This window comes from Myzus persicae, unplaced genomic scaffold (genome assembly GCF_001856785.1).
Source record: "Myzus persicae strain clone G006 unplaced genomic scaffold, MPER_G0061.0, whole genome shotgun sequence".
NCBI classification, from domain to species: Eukaryota; Metazoa; Arthropoda; class Insecta; order Hemiptera; family Aphididae; genus Myzus; species Myzus persicae.
In genome coordinates this window covers 164,690-186,573 of record NW_019102958.1, presented here as the reverse complement: position 1 = coordinate 186,573, position 21,884 = coordinate 164,690, and positions in this window count along the sequence as shown.

The window sequence follows — 21,884 nt, the reverse complement described above, 5'->3', positions numbered from 1 at the left end:
TGTAATACTTATTAACCACAATGTCTATAATTAAAATTGCCAATAGATTTACTTATTACTTATATGAATATAGTATCATATTGTTTGTTTATTTCTTATTTTGTTATACATTCTGTGTTCTAATAACTGATATTCCAATTTGTTTCCAAGACATACTTACTAAGTTGAAGCATTTGATCAAATTATCAGTTGGTCAATTTAATTTTTCTATCTTCACCAATAATTTGAGTTTGATACCGTGTATTTAATTTATATAGTACTTAACATATTTTGAACAAATGGGTTTTAAATTTGTATTTTTGAACAATAAAAAAACTAACTTCTAACTTTTGCTCTATTTTAAGTTATTATTTTTACCAAACTAACTTCTAACTAAGTTAGTTTTTGTATAAAAGTAACTTAACTTATAACTAGTTAAAAAAAATGACTAACTTGCCCAGCTTTGTACATAAGTAGTTATTTTACAGAGAAAAAGGTGCAACACTACATGATACTACGAACAGAATATATTATAATATAGGGAAAGTGGTCCATGGAGATTATTATTTGCAGCTCTGAGCATGGATGCATGGTTAATGGATATACCTATGTAAGGTCTTGTTGGTACCTGTAAAAAATTAAGAACAATTTCTGTTAGAATGTGAAGGGACTCTTAAATGTATAGCAGCAAAGAATTTTGAAACATCCAACAAACCATTTAAAACTGAGTGCAGGAAATCTAAATCTCCGATGAGTGTATTGATTTTACAATGATTTTTCGTGTGTGTACAGAAAAAGTAGTCAAAGCAATGCTTCAATTTTCAATTTCAGCATCTTTTCCGGTGGATAAGTGAATCTGGTTGGTGCAATGAAGGTGTCAAAATTGAAAATTTACAAACTATTTTGTATAGCTAAGGATTGACAATTATAAACAATGACCCAAGAAAGTATAGTTCATTCTGTGACCAACAAATAAATATATTCAGTTTTTTAGTTATTTTATTGAGTTTAAAAATATTTTTTGTGGGTACTTGAAACTTTTAGAGAAGGTATACCTATTATCATTGATTATAAATACTATAAAATGTCATTGGGTGTATAAATTATAATAATAGTATTTATAATCAATGCTATTATTATAATTTATACACCCAATGACATTTTAAAAAACAATTTTTTTGACAAAAATTAATTTAATCTTCTATAGTACTGATGACTATTAGTAAAGATTTTTTTTTATTAGTTAAAAATAAAAGATACCTACTTAGTTGTTACTGATACAACAGGGTTAAATAATTCTTTATGTGTGTTTGAAGTTCAATTTTTTCATTATTTATTTGTGGACCTGTAAATTAACAATTACTCATGGAATAATTTTCTTATGTTCCCAATTGCCCACATATTTTATTTGATTTAATATACATTTTATTAATTTTCTTAAAATGTATCTATTAAAATTAACTCGATTGATGAATAAAATAAAATATTATGAAATACACTAAAATATGATTAAGGACAAGATATAAACATTTATTTATTTATTTATTCAAATATACGGACGTAAGTCCTATTACAATTTCGAAAATATACACATAAGTATATAAGATATTAACAAATTAGTAAACAAGAAAAAAAACATACATAAAACTAATAGTATTTAAGTGAATATAATAAGAAAACTATAAAGTGCGATAAGGTACCTATATAATAAAGATAATGGACAATAAGTTGTATAAAATCAAAGGGGTAAGTGTTACCAGCTACCATGAGGAGATTAGCGGGGGAATTTAAAATATAATTTTTATTTGAAAATTGAGGGTAAAATGGTTTCGGATCTCTGGTGTCTGGTATTAAGGTTATTTATTTTTAAATTAATCATTGATAACAATTCCGGACAATCAATAACGTCTAATAATAATTTATTAAGAAATTTGGACCATCTTCTCTACACTACTTGCTATAAGCGATACCAGTCCATTATATCTTGAAAAAAAATGTAGAAAGTGTTGGAGTGGTCTATAGTTGTACCAGTAATGTATATTAAAGTGTTCATTTTAATGTAGTTAGTACCTTGGTACAAATATATTATAAATTTAGGTATTCATATTTAGAATAAATATTTATAAAAATTACATTTTTATTTTGAATACAGTGAGCTTTCAAGGTGTGAGTGTGTGACTAAGGATAAGTTTACACGAATTGGAAATAGACAGGGATAATTATAGAAAAAAATAAACTATCGAAAGCTTCTAATTCGCAATTATGTCAGTAATGAAAATATGACGATATGTTATACAGGTACAGTTGTAATAAATTAATTATTCATACATAATATATTATGTTTAAATAGTCCTGCTATATAATAGTTATCTAACAGTATCATAGGTGTCAAAATTCTAAGCACTCGGACGTGAAATTGTTATTTTCGGAAACTCCAATCAGAATTATTGAATGTAGTAGGCACAAGGTATAATAATACGTCCAACGTCAATATTACTAATTATTTAATGTGTTAAAATATTATCGGAAGAACATATTTGGTAATACCAATATTTCTACGATTGCAAGCTGAGTGTGTTGATTGAGATAAGAACATTTATTTCTTATTACGCTACCTATATATTATAAGCGTGTGAAACATTTTCTGAAAATTTACTCGACGTGGTTTGACGTTTAAAAGTATTTTAAATGTAACTTTGATGTTTAATTATCTATGAATAACGTATCTTGACGATAACATTAGTCTAGCTACCTACACAAATCGTAAACCTAAACGTACCTACCTGCCTACCTATGTAAGATAGTAAATACCACCGAGTAATGTCGCCATGTAGGTATAGGCTTTTTTTTTCTTTATAGTACTGTAGTAGGTACTATACTGTGCTCTATGTCTATCAAAATACGCCGGTTTCATTGCTTTCTATAATATTCTATGCCATTATTTTGAAAATATTATTTATATTAATATTATAGTAGTTCAGAAATATTCATACGTCGTGATTAAACTACAACTTATTCGTTTTTATGGTATAGTTGAAAAACATGTATATTTTTGTGAAGTACCTACCTAAAAGTTATAAGCTCTTAATTATTGTTTTTCTTAAGCTAAGCAAAAGTACTTATAGTTTGATTTCTGTATGACTATATAGTTTATTTTTATATCTAATAGGGTACATAAATTATAAGAGTTGCTGGCTTCACACAAAAATGTAGTGATCGTTTATTGTAACAAAGAAATATGACGCATAAAATATTATGTTTAATTATTTATAAATGTTATTCATGTAGTTTATACATTTTGTGGCATATAATTAAATATTAAAAATGAGTTAATATGAACAAAAATGTCATCAAGTTTATTTGTTATTATAATTTATATAGGTACCTTCTATAGAATAAACTGACAGATGTAATTGACTTACTATCGCTGTGTCAAAATGTTATAACTATATTTTAATTTTATATATACCTATAGTAAGTAACATAGTAATACTATTGTTAACTATAGGTAACCTATATATACATTATACATTTCATAAAAAATGTAACATTGATTAGAACGAAAGTTATTCCATATTTGTCAGCTATATCTGTTATACACTAACACTGGCTATACGTATAAGTATAATAGTAACTGTTTATATTAAATATATAGAGAGATTTGTTTTTAATTGATAAGTTAACATAATATATAAAATTATAAATAATATATAATATATTATATTTATGTATACTTGAACATTAAATCAAACGATAAATAAATGTTTTTTTTGCAAACAATTTATTTACGTGACTAAAGTATGGCAACGTAGCATTTATTAAATAGGTACCTTGTATATTTTGTATACCCATAGGTATATAAAATACAATCAATACAATACTGAAGCTTTTACTGCATAATAAAGAAAAAAAAATTCTAAGATATTAGCTTTAATAGACCATCGCCACAGACAAATTAAAAAAAGTATTATATTATAATATAGGTAAATTTTAGTATTAATTTGAATTTGTCATCTTATCAAAAGTACAGTACCTATTGCAGACAAGTTACTATGAGCAGAAGATAATAATTAGCACTATTATGAACTATATATCGCTATATTAGTTATTGCAATTAAAAGTAAATCATATTCTTATAAGTGAATATTGGAAGCAGTGATTTCCTGTTTTGTCTAACCGACTAATACACTCACAACATAGGAATTTCTACGTGTTTCTATTCCCACATCCAACGTACTGATTGACATAATAAAATGATAAACTGCGATATTCTGAAAACAGATTTGAATTTTTTGTAACGATTAATAGGTGAGGTCGGCTTTCTCAAAATTTTTATTTTTTTGCTCCAAAAATTGAAATATGAGACTTTTTTATTTATATACATTACATGTCTTACGTCTATGTACATTTTTTGGGGAAGGAAGGGGGATTTATAGAAGAATACAATTTAAATTGCTGAAAAGTCAATCTCCAGTAGACTTACAAGAAATTGAAATCTGTTTACAAAATTTATATCGCTTTACTGTTTATCAATCGCGGGTACGTTAAAATGAAAACACTTCTAAATGTTTCACGGTTGTTAAAGATAAAGATTGAAAATCGCCGATTCCTATCTCTTTTTTATTATGTATTTATTTAAAAACTTATCAGTCCATAACGTGTTATGTTATGTTCTAAAAACAAGAAGTAAAAAGTTTTATTTTAAAGGTTTACATACAATTGAAAACTGTCATTAATGATGCAGGGGCGTCATTTGAGGGGGAGCAGTGGGTGCAATGGCACCACTAACTTGAAAAATGTAAACAATTGGCCCTTCATTAATAGGTACCTACTCCAATGCGTCGTCATAATTAACTTATACATTATGATTTCATGTATAGGTTATAAATAAAATTTTTTTTTTTTTCAAGTTTTTGTATATTATTTGGTTTATCAGATTAATTGATTATACCTCATTTGCCATTTTTTCAAATAATAGTGAAATGACTTAAGTTGGTAGCTTAAGTTGCTTATGAGCTTTTAATTCTTTGAATTTCTAGCTATTTAAAAGCTGCATTAGTAGTTATGAGTTTCAATTAGAAATATAAAAGGGAAGGAAAGAATATTTACATAGGTTTTCATAGGTTATCTACTTTTATATATATAAATATATATTTTTTTAATGGCCTGGTGAATATCAAAATTGGCCAAACCTAAATAAAAGTAAGATAATGGATCCTATATTAAAAATGCTGTATATGAGTGCTTTGGGAAAGAAAAACATTTACCTTGCTTTGCACATTAAATTTGGTCGTACAAAATGCCTTTTACAATACCGAAAATATTGCCAGTATAATTGACAAAGTAAAACATTTGGTAACATTTTTTAAGCAGACTGTGTCTGATGAATTACATAAGGTAGGCATGCACATTAAGATTAAAACAATCTGTTCCAACACCATGGAATTCAGTGCACTTTATGTTGGATAGTTTTATCAATTGTTCCGACTATACCTATAGCATCTGCTATTGTGAAATTCCCTAGAGATCCGCCTATGTTATCTGTTTATGAGTTATTTAGTGCCAGAGAACTTATGAGTTTACTTCAACCTTCGGAAGCTGCTGCAAAAGAGTTATGTGGCTAAAATTATGTTACAGGAAGCAAAGTCATTATTCCATTAATGCATTGTCTTGACAAAAAAATTGAGACCATTGCAATTAGTAGTGTCATTGCTTCACATCATAAGAATACTTTGGTTCATAATTTAAAATCGTGGTTTGATAGGATTGAATACTTAGAAATTCTTTTAATAGCTGCCATTCTCGATCATCGTTTCAAGACCATTTAATCAAATGATCCTATTGCTTCTTCCAAAGCTATCGATGCTACGAAAAAAATTTTTTAGATATTCGAATTGAAAATAGTGTAACTAGTTCTAATACAGCAAATTCTTCTGATGATGAAGACGACCCCAATAATGTATGGTCAGTTTATAATGTCAATGTAATAATGTTCTCAAAAAGCCACCAATGAAAGTATACTGGTAAATGTCAATGAAATGCTTTCTGATCTCAAACATTTTTTAAATCAACCCACTCTGCTGTTAGGTGCTAATGTATTTAAGTTTTGGGAAACTTGAAAAAAAAAAAATTTAGATCCATATTTGACAATGGTATATTGGTATCTATATAGGTACCATCTGAATATTTTTTTTCTAAAGCCAGACAGACAATAACTGATAGCCATAACCGATTAACTGGTGATAATCTTAATAAGCTTTGGTTTCTTTCATTTCTCTCAGAAAATGATTGGCATTTAGATTAATTGTTTTTACTGTTATTTTTTATTTAATTGTATTACATTTAAAAATGTTTAAACAATTGTACAATTTGTATATTTTTTTGTAATTTGTTTAATTGTATATTTATTTTGAATTATATCGGTGAAAATTATGTAGGTACTAGTAATAAAAATATCAGTGTTTTTTTATTATAACTCGAACATTAAAGGCTGTCGCTGCAGCTATTAAGTAACAATTCATCACAAAAGCACTCCTTATACAAATAAAAAAAAATTGATTCATTTCCACCGATTTTCAAATTAATCGATTTTTTATTTTGATTTAAATCGATTCATTTTTGAGAATTGCCCATCACTATTCTACAGGTAGCACTGTTGGAGTAAACAATGCTAATATAGCTTATAGTTATTACTTATTTTAATCGATTTAAGGTTATACTATATCTGTATACAGAATGAGGAACTTCCACGTAATATACTAATATATACTTCATTCTATATTAGACGATCATCATTATTCGTTTATTAATCTAAAAAGTGAAAGTACCTCCGCATAATTCATAAATGAGATATTCATATTATATACAGGGTGATTCACTAAGTATGCTCACCCCCTTTTTTCTTTAATGTTGTAGTTGTTCAAAGTCTCATTCTTGGAACCTTTGAATACACTTAAATACCATATTTTTAATTCTTGAATTTTTTTGTTCTACTTTAGGAGTGTCCTGTATCGATACAAACTTATGTTTTTCAAATGAGAACCCCCCTTTTTTACTGTAATTTATTTAGTCAATTTTTTTAAAAACATTTTTGTATAACCTATTCAAATTTAATACGAGTAGTTTCTCAGTAATTAAAATTGTATATTTTATTCTAAGGTTAATAATTAAGAGACCTTGAAAGTGGTTTTACAAGAGTAACAGATATTACACAGATTACAGATATTACACAGATGTAATATTGTTGGATCTATAGTATTTATTATATTTGGGTTATTCTTACAACTTATTAATGTTGGTGAATTAATATTAATCTCCAACATTTTTGAATCACCGTAGCCCCCATCTCGTCTAAACTCATTATCATGGAACTATTATTATTAGTATAAAAAGTTAAATAACTCAAAAACTATAAGTTTGAATTTTGAATGTGATACGTCAACATTTTCAAAAAAATTGTCTGATTAATAAATTACATTCGAAAAAAAAGGGGGGGAGCAGGTTCTCGTTTAATAAACAGGAGTTTGATTCGCCGCAAGACAGCTTAAATACTATAAAAAATTAAAAATTTAAAAAAAATGGTTTTTGAGTAGGTACAATTAAAAATGTCAAAAATCAGAATTCGAACAATTACATTATTAAATGAAGAATGGCGATGATCATGCTTGGTGAATCAACCTGTTTACAATAATTCTTATAAATATATATGTTTTTATTATTGTAATCACCATACACCTGCAATGGTTGTCCATGTATTATTTTACAATATTAACCTCTAATTTCCATTATATTATTAGTATACAATTATAAAATTAGCGTATCTGATACTGAATACAATAAATTGTTCGTTATAATATGCTAGTTTAAGTTTGAACATTTGGAGAAAAATATTCGATGAGAAATATTCTATTTTATATTTTAGAATCGCATATTAAGCTGGTAACAGCTTATAAATTAATTTAAACTTTAACTTTTTCAATATATAAGATTAATAAATAATAACATAACGATAAATGTTAGTTCATTAATCATTAGTAATGCATATATTATGAGAGCGGTTGGATTGATTTTATTCAAACTAATAATCAATGATTAATTAAAAATATCTTCATAATATGTCTTATGAATTAAATTCTTTAAACTGTACCTAAGCCTTACTATACACCTTCAGTAACTGCTACAAATCGGTAGTTTCAACTAAAATATATTATAATTATGTAACCTACCTATTAATTTAGTTTCTGCGTAATTAATAATAATCAAATATTGTATCAATACTTATTCAATTAGTCCACTATAATTCTATAATGAACGGTGCAGCGCATTTAATACCACAGTGTTTCATCGTTGATACATGTATTAAATACGTGTACGATGTATTTATAATATTTTACCTGATAAGTGTGTGTATAGATAGCGTTATGGTATCTTTAAATTTTCAATTTCTCTCTATAACGTGTGTATGCAAACATTTATAGCATAAAATAACGATTTTTATTACCGATATTGCTTTCAAATAAAAATACAATTTTCTTTTTCATTTACTGCACGACTTTAAAAATATATTTCATCGCCATAATTTATTGCGTGTATAGTAACTTAAGTACCTACCCTATTTAACATTTTCAACTATTATTGACATTTACTCTTTTGTATAGTAAACTGTAAATCCTGTATAAAGTATTTATTACTTTCAATTTATTTTATAATCATACTAGTTGTAGTGTATAATATATATATCATCATTCATTTCTCTATCTGTTAATATATATTTATCGATTGATTTTATTTCTTGTTAGGATGTTTATAGTTTAGAATGTTTGGTAACCACAGTTTTGGATAGGTAACAGCATTTTTTTTTTTGAACCACCAAGAAAACAATTTATCTAACCCCAAAATGTCTATAGTTATTATACACTTTTTCTTTAGGATTTCAACTTGTGATATTTTAATCATAAATCAGGTTTAGTTAAGACAGTTTATGAAGACGAGTGTGTAGTTAGCCCTCCACCTTTACAAGACTACTGCCAAAAACTAGTAACCTCATATTTTTATTTCGTAACTTTTTGAAACCAAATTTGTAATATTCTTGACCTTATATTTTTTTAGTAGGTATTGAACAATTTCCCCATTGTAAGGCTGGTTCCCAATTTTCTCTCAAAACTATTTGCAACTTATCATACTTAATAGTCAATTTGTAACTATTTGAAAACAATAGGTTTTTTAAATAAGTAACTTCACAACTAGTTCTAGTAACAAACTGTTTGAAAGAGTTCATTGAGTATTCACCACTAAGTACCAGCACCAGAGCTCCAGAGCTTCAGAGCTTGGAAAAATCGATCTGTAATGGAAAATGGTAGGTGAGTCTTCCTATTATTTTTTTATCACTGTTACCAGTTTATCACTTAATTTTTTCGTACCCAACAATTGTTAGGTATTTATTTGTAGTTCGCCTTCTTATAAAACCATCCTGATTTAAGACTTGGATATCCATCAAATTGAAAGGGGTACTTAGGTACACATTATTTTAAGGAACAAATACATACAGACCGGAAACAAAGGTAGAAATTATAATTTCAGGCATACCAGCCACCAGGATCAGGCTGTATATTATAATATATTTTATTTTAGTTAATTTGAATTCAATGATAAGTATACGAAAAATGATTTTGTGCGGTGACGGTTTGTCAGTCTATATTATTAAGTGCATTTTATCATATTGGAATCAATTAAATTGCTATTTTATTATAAACTATTTTATTTTACTATTAGTAACACGGTTGGTTACTAATATGGGAAACGCGTATTTTACTGACCCCACCCTGTTTTGGAATTTGGAATTTGGTATTTCAAACAACGCACATATTTTGTTTGCTATTATGAACTATTAATTAATATATAATAGTAAAATAGATGATTTATTTTACTATTAGGAACAATTGGTAGATTACGAATATACAAAACGAGTATTTTACAGACCCCACCCTGTCTTGGAATTTTGGATTTCTGACAAGGTACATATTTCGTTTGCTAATTTATTTTACTATTAGTAACATATAATAGCTAGGTTATACTAGTATACTAATATACAAAACGCGTATTTTCCAAACCCCACCTTGTTTTGGAATTTAAAAATTTTGTAATATCTATTTCTAAGTTGAATTAATTTTTGCCAAATACATTGCATTCTTATAGTTTAAATAACTAATTCCATTCAAATTTGGTTAGGTTTTAATATCTGATTTTGACCAAATTTAGCCAATAGGTAATGTGTTATAATATTTTTTAGTTGTCATCAGAACAACTTCTAAGAAACTTTTAATTTTTAAACGTTTTATACTTTGACGTTTATTGACTGGCAAACAAAATTTTTGTTGATATCATAAATGTCTATAAGTTGCTTAGTAAACGTGTAGGGGAGAATGGAGGAGTTCCAATGACCTAAGCAAGAATTGTTATTTCTCAGGTTCTAAGATTTTATATGAGCTACTATATTAAATAGGTGTATAAACATAAACTTTAAACTCTTTATTCGTGAACACGTTTGAGCAACAAATATATTATTTAGTGAATTAACTAATTTTTAGATTTCAAATTTAGATATTATGTTTTATTATGTCTTATACTCTTATGTGTATAGTTTTTAAAATCGATATAACAAATAAATGGTACACATGATAGATTGTATCTGAAATAATAAATCTTCTTAAATAAGAATCATTTTGATAACCATTTATGGAGTTGGAAATTACTTTGAAACGTCCATTCGCATGTCGCTAATCGGAAATATCATTATCATATGATACACCATTGTAATGTAAATGGTACGTAAAGGTTGATTTCTGAATTTCTGATGTACTGTGATTCGGTTATTGTTGGAATTTGTATGATGATTGATAAAATATTCAGCATAAATCAAATGTAGAATGTGCTTAATTTTTTTACACTATATCAAAACGAGCGTCGTAGCTCGCTGTCTGCCTGAAAGATTAATGTTCTAGTGTTGGGTAAAAATGGAATAGTATATAGTATTATTATATAAACGTACATAAAAACTTGTGTGTGTATTTTACTGTTCAATTCATACATATGCTTTTAAGATTTTTTATTTCTTTAGCAATGTATGATATTTATTTTTTACAATAAAAGTCGTACAATGTTATAGGCCAAATAAAATATGTAGGTACCTACTTGATTTCGTTTCAATATAAATAACATTTAAAATTATATGCACGTATATTAGGTGTAGGTACTGTGTATTCGTTTTAAATGCAAATTTGAATTACAATATTTATGTTAGCTACGATTTACATTGATAAATAATAAAAATACCTATTGGTTATTTTAAAAACAGAATCGACTAAAACCAATATTTTCATATCGGGCTATCGAAAACTAGTGTATAGAATAATGTACAGATAAAAGTTTAAACTATAAACTATAAACTAAAAATTGTAACTAAAGAAATATTACTGCAAATACTAATAAATTATTGTGGTCTAGGTAATTTTTAAATTGTTTTGAGAAATAGTAACAATTTTGAAGTATTTATTTATCGCAGTAATCATTCTGAACAGTTATACTTTATTTTGATCGTCGTTTTCGTGATTTATATTTTTTTCGTTATCTGCGATTGAATCTGTTGGAGTCCCGCTGTTTTTCTGCAGTCTGTACTTGGTCCAAATGATACACTGATTACAACGGACAATGGTATACAGAAGATTCACAGTTATTATACGCTATGCATATTTCAAATATAAATCAATAGTAAGACTGAGATAATAACATAATATATAAGTTTTGATGTAGAGGGTTTGTGGATTATCCTGCATTTAGGTTGAGCAATTTATACATTGCAAATTGAATCAAATTTATGTACATACATATTATTTTTATATTCGCCGCAATCGTCAATAATATTGAGTCATTTTTCTTAAAGAAATGTTTTATGTAGATAATGAATAATAGTGGGTAGTGTGATCAGTTTAAGCTGTATAAAATATCTTTGTTGAGTTTCATATATATATATATATGACCAATGTGAATAGGTACATGGTATTGTTTATTTTTAAAAAAGCTGCTTTGATGGTACTATTTTTCATAAATTAACAAAAAAAATTATAAAATTAAAAAATGTATTAAAATTGTTCAACACTTTGCTTACGCATTTTTTGAATGTTATGTAGTGTTTCTTATGTTGTAAGGAAATAAAGCAATTTTCACGATTAAAGATTAATTTTAGTCTTATCATTTTTATTTATTTTACAATTTAGTCTCATGGTGTGCCATTGTGAACACTTTAATTTCATTTAAGCAAGATAATTATTTATGTTAGTTACTATTGATAGAAGTTATAATTTATCAACGATTTTAGAAAATAATTATATATGGTAGACATTTAGTATGTAGGCACAGTGGGCATACATTTATTGTTCATTCTCATAGTAAATTGCATTTATTAACAACAAGGAACAAAATTAATAACTGTTATTCGAAGACATTTTTAAGGTTCTATGATATACCTTCTTACCTATATTTTGGTAAATCCAGAGTAAATAATATAAAGATATTATCATTCAAAGTACGTATTTCTATTTCCAACATTTTAAGAAAATAAAATTCTAGTTTTAAAGTTGGTGATTAAAATTATAAAAACTGATTATACGTAAATAAATCATGTATGATAAGTGATAACATTCTGAAATTTTTGAAATCAATTTATCTGTAATTATCAAATATCCAACAAAAATAGTACTTTATATCTTTAGCTTTTACTACCTTGTAAAATAAATAGCATCTTTGTGGGACCCGTTACAGTCCTTACTCCTTTCAAAGTTTTAAAATGTGTAAAATAAAGATTGAAAATATAAATGGTCAGATACATAACATATATTTAACCATTACTTGTTATTTACATAATAATTATTTTAAAATTTACGGTTTTTATAATAATTTTCATCGACTATTAAACTTAAAGTTTAAGAGAACTATTATTCATACTTCACTGATTACTAAGTGAGCATTATTATAATATGTGTATAACATTTTAGTTTGGTTTCTACTATATGAAAATATAATATAATATCTACTTATAATACTTCATATAATTAAAAATAATGATTGCGAAAATTATATGAACTTATGAATAATTTAATCTTATCTGAAATAATTATAAATATATACCTATTATTTAAGTTATTTAACTTTATTATTTAGAGTTAAGACAAAAACCGAATAATATTTAGGTACAAGAGCATAGGTAGCAATTTCATCAGGGCCCCCTCAACCAAGTGTATTTTAAAATCTTTACCCCAATTTAAAATTTTGCTCAACATTAATATTATAACAACATTATAAGCTATGGGCGGGAGATTCCCCCTTGACTCCACCCTTGTTGATGTATTAAGTACCTAATAGAACACTATTATTATACCTAACAATTTAATAGACAAATTAAAATTCACTTGCAAAATCAAGAAATAAGGATACAAAATATTTTCTATTTTAAACTTATATTATAGGTATAACAATTAATTCATATTGTAACTTACAACTCACAAATTCTCACTCAAGAGGGCCTTTTAAAATGGCACAACCCAAGAGGGCACAACAGGGATGAATCATATTCATATATTACACCTCGGGTTTACCGCGGTTTACATAAATACCATTGTATGGTACTACATATATTACGTATATATTATATAGGCGAGTACAATCAACATTAGTAAAATTGAAATCCAACTGTTGAATTTGCTCATCAAAAATATATTTTTGAATTGGCTCCCAAAACCGCAAAATCATATAATTTAACAGTTGATTCTCAAAATCCACCACAAAAATTTAATAAAAATAAAAATATTGGTCTTACTCATAAATATATGATATGCTATGAAGTTAATTTTATTGAGTTGTATTAATGCTTAAGTTACACTATGGTAATCTTATACTTTGTTCGATTTATTATATTATTAAACTAATAATGATAATAAACTGATATCTGATGACAAGTGGTGCGTTCAGCTTTTTCTTTAATTATATTATTATTAATAGGTAGTAGGTACATCATAATACTTATGTGCTATCGTCTAAAACTTGATTTATTTATAGTATTTTGGTAATTTGGGTACTTTTTAAATAACTTTATAGGGAGCCAAATAATTATCCAAAGTGTATTAATCAATTCAATGGTACCTTGTGTAAAATATATCAACTACTTAGGTGCGGTAGCCAATTTAATTGCTCCGATATAGGCTATACCTACCTACCTATATAAATATAGTTAAAGTTCTTATAAAAAAGGAATTATAGTTCACGTTGTTAAAAAGGTTCTAAATCGTTTTTTGTTCCTGGCTGGAGAAAAAACTAGTTATTTTTCTCTTTCCTAAATACAGAACATTTGTTGTTCCTCAATAATTTTAAAATGTATTGTACTTATTAATATAAAAGCGTAAAAACTTTGGACATAAAATTTTTTAAATTTCCTATATTTAAAAATGAACGAACAAAAATAGGAACAAATAAAATCGTTCATTCTTTAGCACTTCTTAATTTCTAATACACTAAATCAAAGAACGGATTATTGTGCAATTATTGCAACTTTTTATGGCACGTACCAAATTTTATAGAAACATGTTATAAATCTGAATCAAGTAACGTAGATTAATTGAAACAAAGTTTTTGTTTGAACAAAATTGCACGTCTCAGGGTTTTAGATTGTAAATTTACATTTAATATTTAATTTAATCAAAATGCAAGTTTAGTATTATTGCGGGTATTATAATTTATAGATATTATTTTAAATTTGTCTTGCTTTATCAATCGTCATTTTTATCGGGCTTAATCAAATACGATGAATTAAATAAAACAAATATGTGACAATACTATACGACCGATAGACGGTGGGCATCTGTATTGTACAATGTACATATTTGTATAAGAATACAACTTAAAAATGTAGGTAAGTAGGTACAATGTACATGAATACATGATAATAGATAAATATTGTACCTATGTCCTATATGCTTTATATACCTTTACTACACTGTGTAGTCTACACACAGAAAAATGCAATATAAATTAATAAATTGTAATGAAAATAAAATTTTAATCTTTCATGTTTTTACACATTTCAGTATTTTAATTATGTACACGTTTTTTAGGTGTTTGCTATACAAAAAATCAAGTATTTAATAATATTATAATATATTTACATTTATTATTCGACGATTTTGTGTCCAGCTACAAGACGTTCCTATATTATAATTTGTGAATAGTGATTTAAATGTAACCTGCAGTGTAGCGAGTTGGTAATGCCAAGTAGGTACTTATTGATTATATTTTACAGATAATAGTTAATTATAAAATACAATTATTGTATCGAAACAAAAATTGTAAAAAATTAAAACTCTAATATCGATATTCAATATTATACTTTTAATAGTAAAAGTATTATTTAGTAGAGTAATAAATTATAAATAATATTAATATCAACTACAATCTATATGGCGTACAAAAATGTTATAAAAGAAGACTGGCATTGTAATATTTTTGTTGAGTATTGTTCGTTTCACGATATCACTCACGAGGTCTGGATAATATTATAATTTAATATAGTAATATAATTTAACATAGTAATATACTAATATACGTTTTACATCATAATTTATAATAATAAATAATAATAATAGTATTAATACTACTACTACTACTACTACTACTACTACTACTAATAATAATAATAATAATAATAAATAATAATAATATTATGTGGGTTCGTTCGCCGATAACGGTGTGGCCGCCGCGGCGCCGCCGCTAGTCGCTACCGCCTCCGTCGCGGTCGTATCGTATCAGTGTGCCGCCGCCGTCGTCAGTCGCATTGCCGCGTCCGACTCGTGTAGTCTGTCGTTTCGTTAATGTCCGTGAACTGAGCGCGTGCGCGCTCGCTCTTTTGCTCCATCAAAATAATACATTTGAAAATCACCATTCGTAACCGTCACATGGCTACGGAATATTTAAAAAAAAACAATTTTTGCCGGTTTTTCATCAGTACCTACCTACCGAATTTGGAATCGCCAAATAATTAATTGTAAACGCAACTGGAAATGAAAACTTGAAGAAAAATATTTCATCCACCGAATCGTCGTTGCGCCGTGAAAAGTCACTAGAGACGTACCGACTACCGTTCGTCGTCGTTGGTATTTTTTGTTTTACTTCGAACAATTCGCACACGTCTTGAGCCCTGCGCCCACCGCATTATAATATTATGTAATGCTACATATTAGGTATTATTATAGTATTTAAAATTAAATGTTCGACACCGTTCAGTCGGCGCTGTGAAATCGGTCGTATTGCTTTATCTTTCTGCCTGGGGCTGGTGAGCGCGAAGATTAAATATTGAAAAACGCGTCGTTTATCGTAGTTGTCCTGTCACTGCTACAACAACTGCCATCACCACCGCCGCTGCCGTTAATTGATAACGACTGGTAGTCGCGCATGAGATGCTCATCGCCGACGGTTAGTCAGAGGAAAACAGCCGTAATGTCCAGGAGGAAACAGAGCAACCCGAAACCGCTGAAACGTAAGACATGATAATAATAGTATTACAGTTATAATAAGTAAATTCTAATAATATATTCCCATAATAATAATAATAAGAATAATAAGAATACTTGAGATGCGTCTCTCTCGCATTTATACTCTCAATTATTTTACTCATCGATAGGCGATAGGCGATTATTATCATTGTCGTTATCTTTATTTGTATAATTATTTTCGTTTATAACAATAGTTAATAATATTATCGCGACAATAATAATTATTCGCGTTCCGACGTGGTGGTGAGGGGAAGGGTTGTCGGGTGGTGCGGGACGTGCAGTGTAGAGAGGATTTGGTTCTGATAAAATTAATAATAAAACCCAAGAATAAGAGAGTATAACGAAAAAAAATACGCTGAGATATCTATCAAGAGTTATCGAGTGGTCCGCTGAACACGTGGACGTCGAGTGTCGCGTACGATAATCGCCGACTTTGGTATCGTGGCGTTTTTTTTCAAATCTACAATTAGCGATTATCCGTCTCTCGAGTCCAATATAGAAATGACGTTGTACGAATGTCAACGAATACATTATTATTTATCGATATCAAAATAAATATTATTAGTCAACTACTAATAGTTGTAGAAAAACAATTATTACCGAAATATCCTAATGCCAATTTAAATTGTTATTTCCAATAGAGATTTGTCTGAGTTTATCCCTATCTGTACTCTAGGAATATCATCCCCATGACCCCATATGAATAAGTATACACGACAAGTTACTTTTAACTTTTAGGATTGCCATGTATATATATATACATTTTGTACTTGCAAGTGTACATAATATTTTATTCCAAATGCTGAATTAAGAAAGATTTTTTAATTGTATTAGTAATTCAGAAATAGGTTTAATTTTTGAGGTGATTTAAATTATAAAAGAACGAAATATTATATGCCTTGTATTTTAATCAGGTAGGATATATTAAATTATTGAATTAGATTTTTTTTTAAATAATTATGCGAAAAATCAAACAAATATATTAAATAAATTCAAATTATACGTGTTTATTTTATGACATAAAACCACCTCTCCATATCATAGATTATGATCACTGATTTTGTTTTGTGCATTTTCAAGTACACATAATGAATTCATTGGAAAATTATATTTGCTCATTTTAAAAATTTGGAATTTGTGTAAAAATGTATAATGTTGGATGTCATGTTATATAAAATAATTTTTGAGTGACATACATGTAAAACAATTTTAAATTCACATCCCTCAAATAGGTTGTATACGAAGTATTACGAAGTCTTATATATATATTATATATTGCTTACAATATTTTTTAAACAATGCCGTCTATTATTGAAAATGTATTATGTTATGCTCTTATTTCTGTTTTAAGTAAAAGTCAATCAATAACAGTTGTCAGTTATATATACTTGTATTTAACAAAAGTGTCTTAAATTGTTTTTAAAATATATATTTAAGATTATTTATCGAAATTTGAAAGTTTAAACAGATACATAAATAATAAATATTGTTGTTATTATCTTTTATTTTTTGTTTGTGAATAAAACAAAAACGGATTTTACGATATGATATATTTTGTACTGCATATTGTTATAAATGGAAAAAAAGAAAATGTTGTTTGTCACACATTGGGTCCTGTGACCTATCTCATAGTTGCGATAATAACACACACACGCATTTTATATGCACGTGTATGTATATGTCCATATATATTTGTATATATATATACTTGGGTAGACTGGTTATATAGGTTTGCCCTTGATGATGTTTGATAGTTCGTGCTCTATCATCTCGGTTGGACTCCCCAGATGAGTCGTTCAGATTAGCCGAGAGCTGATGGGACCCGGCGCATTCACATTATCCTGCTGATAACATTATTGGATAACTCGACCCAGGCCCGCGTTTTCATCTCTAAATCTCTCAATGTTACCGAACGATAGTCATCTCTGGGTTGTAGTTTTTTCGTTATCTTTCCATACACCCTCTTTTAATTATAATCTCTGTGGATAAATCTCACCCCGCCCCATTCTAACAAAAATAAAAATAATAATAAATACTAATAAATAATTGTACTATTATATTATAAACACCAAATGGTTGTTTGACTTAACGTTATTAAGGACGGCGGTAAAAGTTAATAATTCGTCTAATATAGACGCATGATGGTTTTTATGTGAAGATAATGTTCGACAAACAACAAATGTTCAATGATGTGTTCTTATCTACACGATGTTTTTTTTTTTTAGGTTTTAACGTTAATATTTAAATAAATTAGTCTGTTAGCTATTAAACAATAAGTTCCTAATATTGATTATAAGTATATATTTTAATTATTTTTTATTGGATTTCTTATAAATTATTACTTGTTTTTGTTGTTCATAAAAAAATAGCAAAATGTAAAAATGATTGATGTGTCTTACTATCGCATCGTCGTAAATTGTAAAGAAAAAAAATAATAGTCACTTATATGACTATACCTAATATGGTAAAGAATTTCGCAGATATTTTCACACGTGTTTTCTCGTGAGTCGTGTAATACGTATTACACGGGAATGAAATCCTTACCTAGTGTTAAAACGTACTTAGTCATTATGTTAAAATATTTATTAGTAAATAAAGGGACTTAAATAAAACAACGTTGACCGATGATAGACATGTTACACTTTTTGAAATTTTTAAACAAAATATTTTCTGAAGAAAAGTAACTCTTTCGAATTGTTTTGTTGTATACATTATACTATAATTAACATAATGATTATAGGCAAATTTAATAGGCAATACCTATGGATGTTTGTTTAATTTATTCAGAATCGAGTGATTGAAACTGTAGATTTTTGTAATTTATATTGTAAATTATTTAATATATAATACAATTAATTATAAATAAATAAATACCTAATCAGATACAATTGCTTTTCATCGTGTGTGAGAGGGAGGTGGCGAGGGCGATGATGGCCCTTCAAAAGATACAAATTATATAATTTAAATTTTTTTCTGATACCGTTTTTAATATAAGTACGTTTTATTTTTTTTTTTAATTAATTAGTTAAATAATATTACCTACACTAAAAAATGTCTTCCATCATAACAATAGTCTAAACTCTAAAGATGCGTACAAATAAAAATAACAGATAAAGTATATTATTATATTAATTGCTTTATATTCATATGTCTATAATTATAGCACAATATACCTAATATTATAATCTTGAATACTTAAGTTTTTCAATTTATTATTTAAACCGTGACAATATAGCTGTATATCTAATATTGTCTATAATCTATACCTAGTCATATAGATTTATATAATAAATAAATAAAATTGGCATATCGTATATGTGTCTATGTAGAATATAGACATATCCTATACATATTGTATACAAAGTACAAACGTCTTTGAGATTTTTGAGCTGTTAAACCTTGTTATTCTTTTTACATTGTTAGTCGATGAATTTGAAATAAACCTATTAATACATAGGGTTCAATTGTCACGATATGCTATCTCCTATTTTAGATTCTGATCGGAGCGATCAATGTATTGATTTTTCAATGTGTGTTTTTTCATACATATTTTTGTGTCTGTTATCATATTTTGGGACAGCAAAGTGCTTCGATTTTCTTCAACAGCATCTTTTCTGGTAGGAAAGTACTGTTTGATACTTCGAGAGGTCAGAAGTAAAAAATTCTTAATAGTTTTCCAAAGTGACAGGAAAAACAAACCGAAAAGTCATAAATTTTTATGAGTTTTTGAAGTTACAGCGTTGGATATTCACTCAATTTTTCATATAGCGTTTTTCTTATATTGTTGTAATTAAAAACCGAAAAACTGTAGACACATTTAATATTGGACGAAATTATATATTAAATAACCAAGAAAAATAATTTATTTTATTTTGTTGTAAATTAAAATATTATTCGTGCATACTTGAAACTTTATAGTATATTCAATATTGTTATGTTTTATACACACAATGACTCACAATGAATTTTCAAATGTATTTTTTTGGCAAAAATAAATTTAATCTACTGCTTAGTACTAATGCTTACTAGTAAAATAAATTACTTTAATCACAGTACTATCATCAAGTATACGAAATGACTAAGTAGTATTATAGACTAATATACCGTCTTAGCTCAGAATCATTTTTCGTGTTCAATGATTTTATACCATTGAATTAAAATTTAACACCGTCCATAACAGTGACCCACTTGCAACTTACTGTACAACAGAGCGACGTCCACTTACCTGGTTTTTTAAAAAAAATTTGTTTTATTATGGTAAAATTACAACAATGTATCCATTTAAATTTTATTCTAATATCGTCAATATCGAATTAAATATTGTTATTTTAATTTGCATATTTATTTAAATTACTATAAATAGGTATTAAAAAAAATTGTTTGAAAGAAAAATGAATGAAAAGTGAAAAATATAATCTATTTTTCTAATCTTGAAGTTAAAACATTTTTAAATATGTTTGAAAATATTAAATTAAAAAAAGTAATAGGTACATTAGATTTAAGCAAGTATAGGCATGTTACACAATATGATCAATTTGGAAAACGATAAAATGTTGTAGATATTGAAATCTCTTAATGATTTGAGTACCTACAATATAATTTTTAAGTTCAAAATAAATAATATATTTGCTGTGAAATTTGTTCAAGTTGTACATATTATAATATATATTATACGATAAGAAATCAGCGTGAAAAATAATTGATAATAAAGTAAAAACATCGTCGTTATGGATAAGTGTCTCTTAAATCATTTGTATAGATAATGTTAATGTACATAAAGTGTTTTGTTCTTGTACGACCGTCCTGAATAGAACATTAAAAAGTAGATACTATATATTTTCACTTAATACGATTTGGTGATAATAAAATAAGTTATATGCTGTCAGGGATCAAGTGATTTATAATTAGATAATAATTATATAAAATTATAATAATGAACGATCATTGTAATCAACAATTCTTAGAATCAAGAGATACAAGTAAAAGGACCTTTGCCGACATTGCCTAAAAACATCATAGTTATTCTGAATTGACCCTATCTCACAACTGTTACTGTAGTTACATACTTACATGTTTATCGAAATCATATTTTAATTTATATCAACTTATTTATAAAATGTGTTCTTAGATAACAATCTAATTATAACAATATTTTTTGGGAAGTTAATATATTTATCGACATTTATAAAGCATGTCCTGGACTTATAAATTATAATGCAAACAGTAGGCATATCTTTATGTTTATTTTTACTTTAATTGGAAATCGTTACATATAATATTTACCTAAATTACCTAAAACATACTAATTTT